Raw genomic sequence first — 9232 nt, 5'->3', positions numbered from 1 at the left:
CAACTCACAGCCAAATGGAATAAGTTTTAGCAAGACATTGGCATTCTTCCTCAATCAGAGTAACATAAGGAAATAAGAAAGGGAATAAGGAGAAAGGGTGAATCCATTTAGACTAGTATTTCACGTACCCTGGGGAGTATATATGCATACATGCACACATATATAGGTACATATGTATATATGTGTATATATATATATATATATATATATATATATATATATATATATATATCTGTGTATATGTGTATGTATATAAATATATAAATATAAATATATACACACACACACACAGATATACAGCAGAGGAAGTAAAAGTTCTTCATGTATTAATTGCCCACCAGTTGTATCAGTAACATTCACTCTACTATAGTCTTCAGGGGTGTTCCCAAACAAATATTTTTACATCACTTGAATCTGACGCTTTCAAAGTTCTGTGTTTTTCTATTGTGTATTTACAATGTATTTGAATTTTTTTTCTTTTAACAGTGGATGAGTGTTCTCAATGCGACCCTGCAAGCAGGTAGGATTTTATGGATTTCTAAAATTGCATGTTAACTAAGAGACTGCGGAGAGAAGCCAGTAAGCTTTAATGAGTGTTCTGCTCTGGGCTAGACCCTATACTATGTGCCTAACATTGGTTATCCCAGGTCGTCGGCACAGTAGATTTGCAAAGTAGCTGTGCTGTTCGGCCGTTTTTATTCATTGGAGGAGTGTGGTTCCAGGAGGTGGATTAATTGACACTTGGTTCCATAGTTACCAAGTGGCTGACCCGTGATGTGACCTTCAGCCTGCTTGGCTTCCCAAGTCCGTTCTCTTGTCCCTCAGCCTGTACTGAGAAGTGCCTGGACAGGTCTGGATTCAAGATTCAGGTGCACGTCAGGTGGCCTCAGAGAGTCCCGTTTAGTGATGCCTTAATGCTGATTTAGAAGTTTCCTATCAAGCCCAGTTAGCCCAAGCTTTTGTCTTAATGTACTTGACAATTGCAGCAGTCACGAGAACCTTGTTTTCACCATCAGTGTTGAGGGCAGATGTCAGTTCGCTGTGGCCACAGAACCACAGGTTGTACATAAGCAAGACCTAATCAGATAAATGTTTTCAGGTATAATGCGATGTACCCTTCTTGGGACGAATTGTTGTTCTGTAAGTGAAGATCATCTATGTATAGACTGTTGTGCTAATTCAGCACAAATTGAGAGGATATTTCTAATTGATTTCTCTACTTACTGACTCCTCAGACTGTGTTTTCCTTCTGGCTAATACCTTTACCTTGTTCTAGGAAGTTTTTTCTCTTTTTCCAGAGTCTTTCTTCCTTCTTCCATGACTTTTCTTGATTTTTTACCTTTTTCTCTGCTTTACTCGGGGTAGTTTTGTTGCTGTTGTTGTGTTATTTTTTTCCACTTCTGCCAGCTAAGTATTCTCCATTTTTCTTGACAGAATCAAAAGTACATAGAATTCCAGGTGTTGAATGAATGTTATCAATTAATTATTCAAAACACCCCCTAGTACTTCATGCTGCCATTAATGTTTTGGTCAAGTGGTTGATCACATGAGGAGTTTGAACTGTAAGAGATTGAAGTGACTTCTTTGAGTACAGTGAGTGATGAAATGAGATTAGTATAGGTTTCTAAGCCCAGTACACTTCCTTCTTTATCATCCTTTGGGTGAGTGTTTTAATTATGGAAAGCTCTAGTGAATGCAATGGAAGAGGCTAAGAATGGAATTAGCAGGGGAATCTACATTTCAAGAGGAACAACACAGGTTGGGATAGGAATAAGGCTCTTAGAGCAGAGATTAGATAGAGATCAGATGAGGGAAAAGAGATCAGAATGGGAGGGTATGACAAGGTAAAGAGAAATTACAGGAAGGAAGGACACAGGATGTTGGTAGTTGTCTAAAAAAGCAGATTAAAATAAGGGGCTCAAGGGCGTCCTGCCTGAACAGGTTGCTGCTGTTTTGTTTGTTGAATTGGAGGAACCAGCAAAATTTAAGGTTTGTATGAAAACATATTAAACCTTTGAGCCTCTGGAAACATTCTCTTTATAGCAAGTAGGAATGTGGTATCATCCACCTGCACCCGAAATTACAGAGGGGGTCCCCTTGAGTCCAAAGGCACTGGAGATTGCTGAACTACATAGATCTATGGCCCACGGCAGGTGTCTAGTCACCTCTACCTCTTTGCCCAACGCGCTGATGTCCTTCCCATGGAGATGGAGGGTTGGGCAGAGGGAGGACTGATTGTGAAACCAGTAATGGAGTTGGATAGGTGGTAACATGCCTCTGTTGGGAGTGGATGACTGAGGCTCCATTTAGCTTGTTTTCCAGGAACAGCGAAATAGAGAACTCCTACTGTGGGTCATTTGAGCCCAACCTTGTTTCAGGAGTCTATGCCTTCGTAGGCTGAAGTTTTCAAGGTTGGAGATTGCCAGGAAGCTTTGCGGACAAGTGATCTGGGAGTGGGGAGGCAAACAACGTACATATTTGTTCTTTGACTTTTGTACATGTAAGTTGCAAACATTTCATGCATTTCAGAGACCTCACTGTAGTGTTTTTGAGTGAAAACAAGGAATGGGGTAAGTTTAGTAACTGCTTTCTATGTTAAAGAAGCAAGACTGCCGTTTTTGACCCACACAGATTAATCTTTGAACCAGGGACAGACCGTGGAGAAGGCTCAGTGTATCGTTCTACCTTGATTTAGGTCATTGCTTTTGTCCCAGTTCAGGTTCCTATTGTCAGCTATTAATTGCAATTTCAATTCAGCCTTCAGGACTTTTGGTGAAAACAAGGTACTCTCAGGTGTTGCCAACATGTTTGCTGTCATTCTTTGTTATGGAAACTTAGAGTGTATCTTCATTAAATATTGCACGAGTTGGGAGTGGTGGAGGCAGCAATAGATAACTGATAGCTTTTCTAGAACATCCTCTAAATTTTAATCATATCAAGAAACTTCATTTCATATGCAGATAGCTGAATTGTACTTTTTTTGTTGTTGTTGTTGCTGCCTTTGTAAAGAAATGAACTCACTTGTGTCTGTTGTGTATCTTTCCCCGGAAGTCTTTCCTGGAAACCTGGCAGTGATGATTCATGGTCTACGTCAGACGATGGACTCTTCGATGTTGGTACCAAGGTAAAAGGCTCCTGTGTGAAATTAACTGTTGTGCTCTTAATATAGTTTTGTGTAGCGCCGAGTTGTAAAATTTAGTAGTGCTCCACCTATCATTGTTTTATATTTGTTATGGAAAATTGGTCAAGGTGAACCATTTTATAACATATGACCATTTGATGCTTCGTTGTTTTGTTGTTGTTCTTTTAACTTTAGTAAGTATCGAAGTTGGGAGCTGAGAAAAGAAGGGTCTGGGAAATGTATAGTGATAGTAAAATTCTATAGGGAGTTTTCCCACAGTGACGGAGATATGCAATTTGGTTAAAGGTAAGGATTCTTAATGTGACTTTTACGTTATACCAGCCTGACTTTTATCATACTCGTCCCGAAATGAAATCTTTAATGGATCAGGTACTCATTGTAACAGTCATGAATTCTTCCTGATACCTTTCAGTTTTAAAACTATATAGCATATGACATATAGTTTTATTTTTTTACGCTTTGTATGTTGGTAGGGTATACTTGTTAGGAGGGAGTGTTTTCTCCATTATTTTTTCACTTACATCCCGTGGACATTCCATATTATTTTATATTAGTTTCCCATATACCAGGTTCATCATTTAGACTTAAAATAATAGTAGAAGTTTTGAAAGTTTAGAATTCATGTTGTCTATCTCAAAACCCATATTACAAAGGGATTCCACTATGTTCTAAATCATTGCATTGTGAATATTTTAAATGTCTTTATCTAATTGAAGAGTATATGTTTTGTATAAAATAATAACCAATTTGAAAAGCAGAGATTCTTTTTTTTTCAAGTTTAGTGTTTTAATGGCGTGTTTGATTACATGGTTTTTGATGCGTGGGCCCCTGCGCCCGTATAAGCAAGAGCGACACAGATTTTCATTTAACTGATATGCTGAAATACTCCATAGTCAAATCAACACTTGTTCTGTACCTATTCTGTAACAAGCATGATCTGATTTAATCCTCAGAATAGCTTTGTCAAGGAAGGGAATCCTCATGTTCAGAGATAAGGAAATGGAGTCCAAGGCAATCTAGGCAGCATGTCTTGCAGTAGCCAGGGAGAAGTTTGAGGGTTTGATGCAAAATCCACTTGGCTCCAAAGCTGATGATGCTCTTAGCTGCTCCCTATAAAAACATGTCCGTGAGATTTTATGCCCATTGACCATGATGCATTGACCAAAGTAAAGAAAGGAGCCGTGTCTGCAAAAGACAGGATCCTTTCTTTACTCTGGTGAAAAGCAGTGATTCTTAAAAACTACATAATAAAATATCAAATTTCAGAAAGTTTTTAGTTTAAATGTAAAATTTTTCATTTCTGTTACAGTTGACATTCAATGATGTCAGCCTCAGGTGTACAGCATAGTGGTTAGGCATTTCTATAATGTGTAAAGTGGTACCCTGATTAGTGTGGTATACCTGACACCATACTTAGTTATTACAGTGTTATTTACTATATCTTTGTGCTGTACTTGACATCTACATGACTATTTTATAACTGCCAATTTGTACTTCTTAACCCTTTAACCTTTTCAGTTTGTTCCCCGATACTCTTCCCTCTGAGCAACGATCAGTTAGTTCTCTGCACCTATGAGTTTGTTTCTTTTTTCTATGTTCATTTATTTTTTTTTACATATCACCAATAGGTGAAATCATGTGGTGTTTGCCTTTCTCTATCTGACTTTTTTCACTTCGAATAATACCCTCTAGGTCCACGCACATTGTCGCAAATGGTAAGATTTTGTTCTTTGTTTACAGCCAAGTAGTATGTTGTTGTGTATATGTACCACTTCTTCTTTATCCACTACGATGGATACTTCAGTTATTTCTTTATCTGGAGTATTGTAAATTATGTAAATATAACCATACAGATGCATACATATTTCAAATCAGTGTTTGGGATTTCTGCGGAGAAAAACCCAGAAGTGGGATTGCTATGCCACCTGGTAGTTCTGTTTTCAAATTTTTGAGGAGCTTCCATATTGTTTTCCATTGTGTCTGGTCAGATTTGCAGTCCCACCAACAGTGCACGGGGCTTCCCTTCACATCCTCATCAACATTGGTTGTTTGTTGATTTATTGATGACGGCCATTCGGACAGGTGTGAGGTGGTAGCTCATTGTGCTTTTAATTTGCATCGCTCTGATGATTAGTGGCACTGAGCATGTTTTCGTATGTCTCTTGGCTATCTGTGTGACCTCTTTGGAGAAAAGTCTATTCAAGTACTCTTCTCATTTTGTAATTGCATTGTCTTTTGGTGTTACGTTTTATGAGTTCCTTATGTGTTTTGGATATCTTCTCCCATTCATCTGGTCGTGTTTTCATTTTGTTGATGGTTTCTATTACTGTGCAAAAATTTTTGAGTTTGATGTCATATATATGGCTCTTGTAGTCCTATCCATTCTGCCACCTTATGTCTTGACTGAAACATTTAACCTATTTACATTTAAAGTAATTTTTATACGTATGTAATTATTGCCATTTTATTATTCATATTTCTTCTCCTCCTCCTCCTCCTCCTCCTCCTCCTCCTCCTCCTCCTCCTCCTCTTCCTCCTCCTCTTCCTCTTTCTACTTCTACTTCTTTTTTCAAGTCCTCGTTTCACATTTCTTGATACTGGTTTGTTGGTGCTGATGCAATCATCTTTTTCTCTGGCAAGTCTTTACCTCTCCTTTGATTCGAAATGAGAGCCTGGCCGGATGCAGTAATAGTAATCTTGGTTGTAGATTATTGCTTTTCATCACTTTCAATATTTCTTGCCAATCTCTTCTGACCTGCAAATTTTCTCTTGAGAGATCACCTGACAGTCTTATGAGATCTCCACTGTACGTGACTAACTACTTTTCTCTTGATGGTTTTAATATTCTCTCCATGTCCTAACCCTTTGGAATTTTAATTATGATATGTTTTGGTGTGGACCTGTTTGGGTTCATTTTGTTTGGAACTCTTTGTGTTTCCTACGCTTGTGTGTCTATCTCCTTCTCCAAGTTAGGAAAGGTTTCCATCATTGTGTATTCCAATAGGTTTTCAATTCCTGCTCTCTCTCTCTCTTCTCCTTTAGATAGCCTTACGGATGTTGTTACACCTGATATTGTCCCAGACATCCCTTAAAGCACTTTCTGTTTTATTTATTTATTTTTATTTATATTCATTTTTTTTCTGTTCTGATTGGGTGTTTGTGCTACCTTGTCTACCAAATCACTATTGAACCTCTGCTTCACCAAATGTGGTGCTGATTCCATCTATAAATTATTCATTTCAGATATTGTATTTTTCATTTCAGACTTTTTTTAAACGATTTCTATGTCCTTTTTATGTTTGCTGTCTCTCCGTTGAAGTTTTACTTACTTTGTCTATTCTTCCCCTAATTTCATCTAGCATCCCTATAACCAGTATTTTGAACTCTGTATCTGGTATATTGCTTGTCTCCTTTTGGTTTACCTCTTTTTCTAGAGTTTTATCCTGTTCTTTCATTAGAGAAATGTTTCTTTCTCTCTTCTTTTTTCACTGCCTCTCTGTGTTTGTTTTCCTGTATTCTGTAGATCTGCTAATTTTCCTCGTCTTGACAGTATTGCCTTACATACCAGGTGTCGTGTGGGGCCCAGTGGTACAGTCTCCCCGGTCACCTGAGCCGGGTGCTCCAGAAGCTCGTGTGGGTGGTGTGTGCCCTCCTGTTGTACTTGAGCCTTATTGCTGTTGGCACATCTGGGTGTGGAATTGACCCTCAGGACGACTGGCTGTGACTACAGTAGATGAACCCCTGTGTGTGGGCTGACCCCACAGAGTGAAATCGGCTGTAGCAGGGCTCCGGTGTCTGCTCAGTCCATGGCTTGGGCGTGTCATTATGGAGCTATTTTGGTGATGTTCTGGTGTTGCTGAAACTGATCCCCAGGTGTGTTGGATTTGGGGCCTCTTGGGAGGGGCTGTGGGGCAGGCCCAAGCCAGCTGCTGCTTGTGTCCAACCAGGAGCCACCTAGGGGAAGCTACAAAGTGACCTATTGTTGGCAGCTGCCTTTGTGGTTTTGGAGGCACCGGGGAGAGGCTATGTTGTGAAGCAAGACAGGCTGATGGATAGGATCCTAGAAAGAAACGGAAGTCCTCAATATCATAAATTGCAGCCCGAGTGGCTGTTGTAAACTAGAATTGTGATGATGCAACACCTCTGCTTCCGGAGTGACTCCCCATTACGTGAGGGTAGAATTCATCTGCTAGCATGACATGTGCCTTCTTTGATTTGGTTCTGATTCTGCAGTTGTCTCTATCCCATTCTCAGAGTTCCAGGCTTACCTCATTCCTTTGCTGCCCTCACTTACAACATGTTGTTTCACACCTCCGGCTTTTGCTCCTGCTGCCCTTCTGGAATCCCCTTCATGCCTTCCCTCAGCACCTTGTATAACTTTCAAGATGCAGCCCTATCTTTGCAGTATCTGCTGAGCTTCCCTTATACAACGGATTGTCGTCTCTTTTGTGCCCTTACTATACTTTATTCACTTCAGGTGTCGAAGTGGAGAGCGGTACTTTTCTGTTGTTATTTTTCATGTATTATAATATCTCTACTCCTACTAGAATGTAGGACAAAATGTTTCATTTCTATTTCCAGCTTCCCCTGGGTCTGTGCCTATGACGGCTACAGTAAAGTTTTCTTGTCTTACCTACGGATTGACTGAGTGAGTGAGTCAATGAGTAAATGAATAGGATGTTTTCTGAAGTTGGGTTTTTCTTTTCTTTTTTTTCTTTCTTTTTTTAATAGAAAGAAGCAACCAAGCCAGCAATTCGAAAAAGAGAAAATCGTGTGGATATTATTGAAAGTGCTCCACAAGACCAAGCAAACAATGGTAATTTGACTTGTGTTGATGGAGCACACCAGAATAATATAAGTGGTAATTTAGTGACTATCTATGAATTCTTTCTAGCTTAAGCTCTGCTATAAAGAAATCTAACATGTGTCGATCCAAATGTGATATTCATTTCTTTTAAGCATTTTTTCCTATCTTTTGGGCAAAAGTATCCCCACTACTAACAGCTGCTTCTTCTTGCAAATGCTTCGTTCCCCTGAATTCTTTTCTGCTATTACTTTTATGGAAATAAGCACGACTGAATGTGTACTTAAAATGCATAGTAATATATGTTCACATTAATGTACCTGTGACTACATTTTATAGTTATAAAGTCATCATTAGGATTAGGACAAGATGAAGATGAAGAATCACCTTGGGATTCTGAGGTACTGTCTTACACTATTATTATTATCATTACTATTTTAAATATCACCATTGAGTGATGTTAAAATGGAAAAGGTATGCTTTGACTTTACTTTCTCGCCTCTGCATTTCCTCATACAAATCATTTTTTATGGTTTATCCTATAATGAATAAACTAGCTATGTGCGTAATATAATAAGACAGCGTAGTACAATTCTGCTAACTTGCAAGTGTCACTTAAGGAAGTCAGTGTGGAATAGCATAAAACACTAAGGCTTCCAAGTCATAAGGAATCAGTTTGGGTTGTGAAGTTAAGTTCACCTAAAAGCTAAAGAATTATTCCCGGTCAACCTATGCCCAAATGCATGACTCTGTGGTTTTTGTAGATGTGCAAATGTCCTAATGAGTCAGAAAGAAAGAAATTGGTTTGTAGGGTGTTTTTTTTTAATAATTTGGAACTTGAAAAGATAATGCCTGGGACATCAAAGTATTATTATATTTGTAATGTCGAATAGATCTGCAAGAAACCGTTCCAATGAAAAAAGACCATAGTGAATAGTAATAATACGTAGGATTATACTAACAGTAATCAGCTGAGCGCTGTTTTAATACAGGACAACTGTCTTGTTCAGTTAAAATAGCATGCATTGAGTGTCTTGATGGCAACCATACTTGTAGTAATAGAAGTACAAAGTAATGATGAGCTGATGCGAGGTGACAGCTGTGGAAAGAGATAAGAAAGGTGTGATCTTCTGATACAGGCAACTGCAGCCTACTGGTCTAGACACTGTGTTTGAGGAAAGAACAGAATGGAATCCTGGATGGGTAACTCAATAGCTACAGAATCTTGGGAATAGTATAAAACACGTAGGCTTCCAAGTCATAAGGAATCGGTTTGGGTTGTGAAG

At 38.8% G+C, this 9232-nt stretch overlaps 1 protein-coding gene across 1 annotated transcript in view; it reads left to right on the top strand.

Moving 5' to 3' along the window:
• Positions 1–492: 492 nt before the first annotated feature.
• The window catches only part of LOC308495720 (ankyrin repeat domain-containing protein 26-like), a gene marked incomplete at its 3' end in the record, with an annotated part of 35988 nt that continues 27248 nt past the window's right edge, over positions 493–9232 (top strand). Inside the window, exons 1-4 of the mRNA XM_081080705.1 lie at positions 493–520; positions 3052–3124; positions 7874–7958; positions 8286–8347. The remainder of the gene's footprint in view (positions 521–3051; positions 3125–7873; positions 7959–8285; positions 8348–9232) is intronic.

Source organism: Rhinolophus hipposideros (genome assembly GCF_964194185.1).
Source record: "Rhinolophus hipposideros genome assembly, contig: HAP1_SCAFFOLD_30, whole genome shotgun sequence".
NCBI classification, from domain to species: Eukaryota; Metazoa; Chordata; class Mammalia; order Chiroptera; family Rhinolophidae; genus Rhinolophus; species Rhinolophus hipposideros.
Note: the sequence above shows the minus strand (reverse complement) of the source record. Positions and strands in the feature narration are given on the sequence as shown.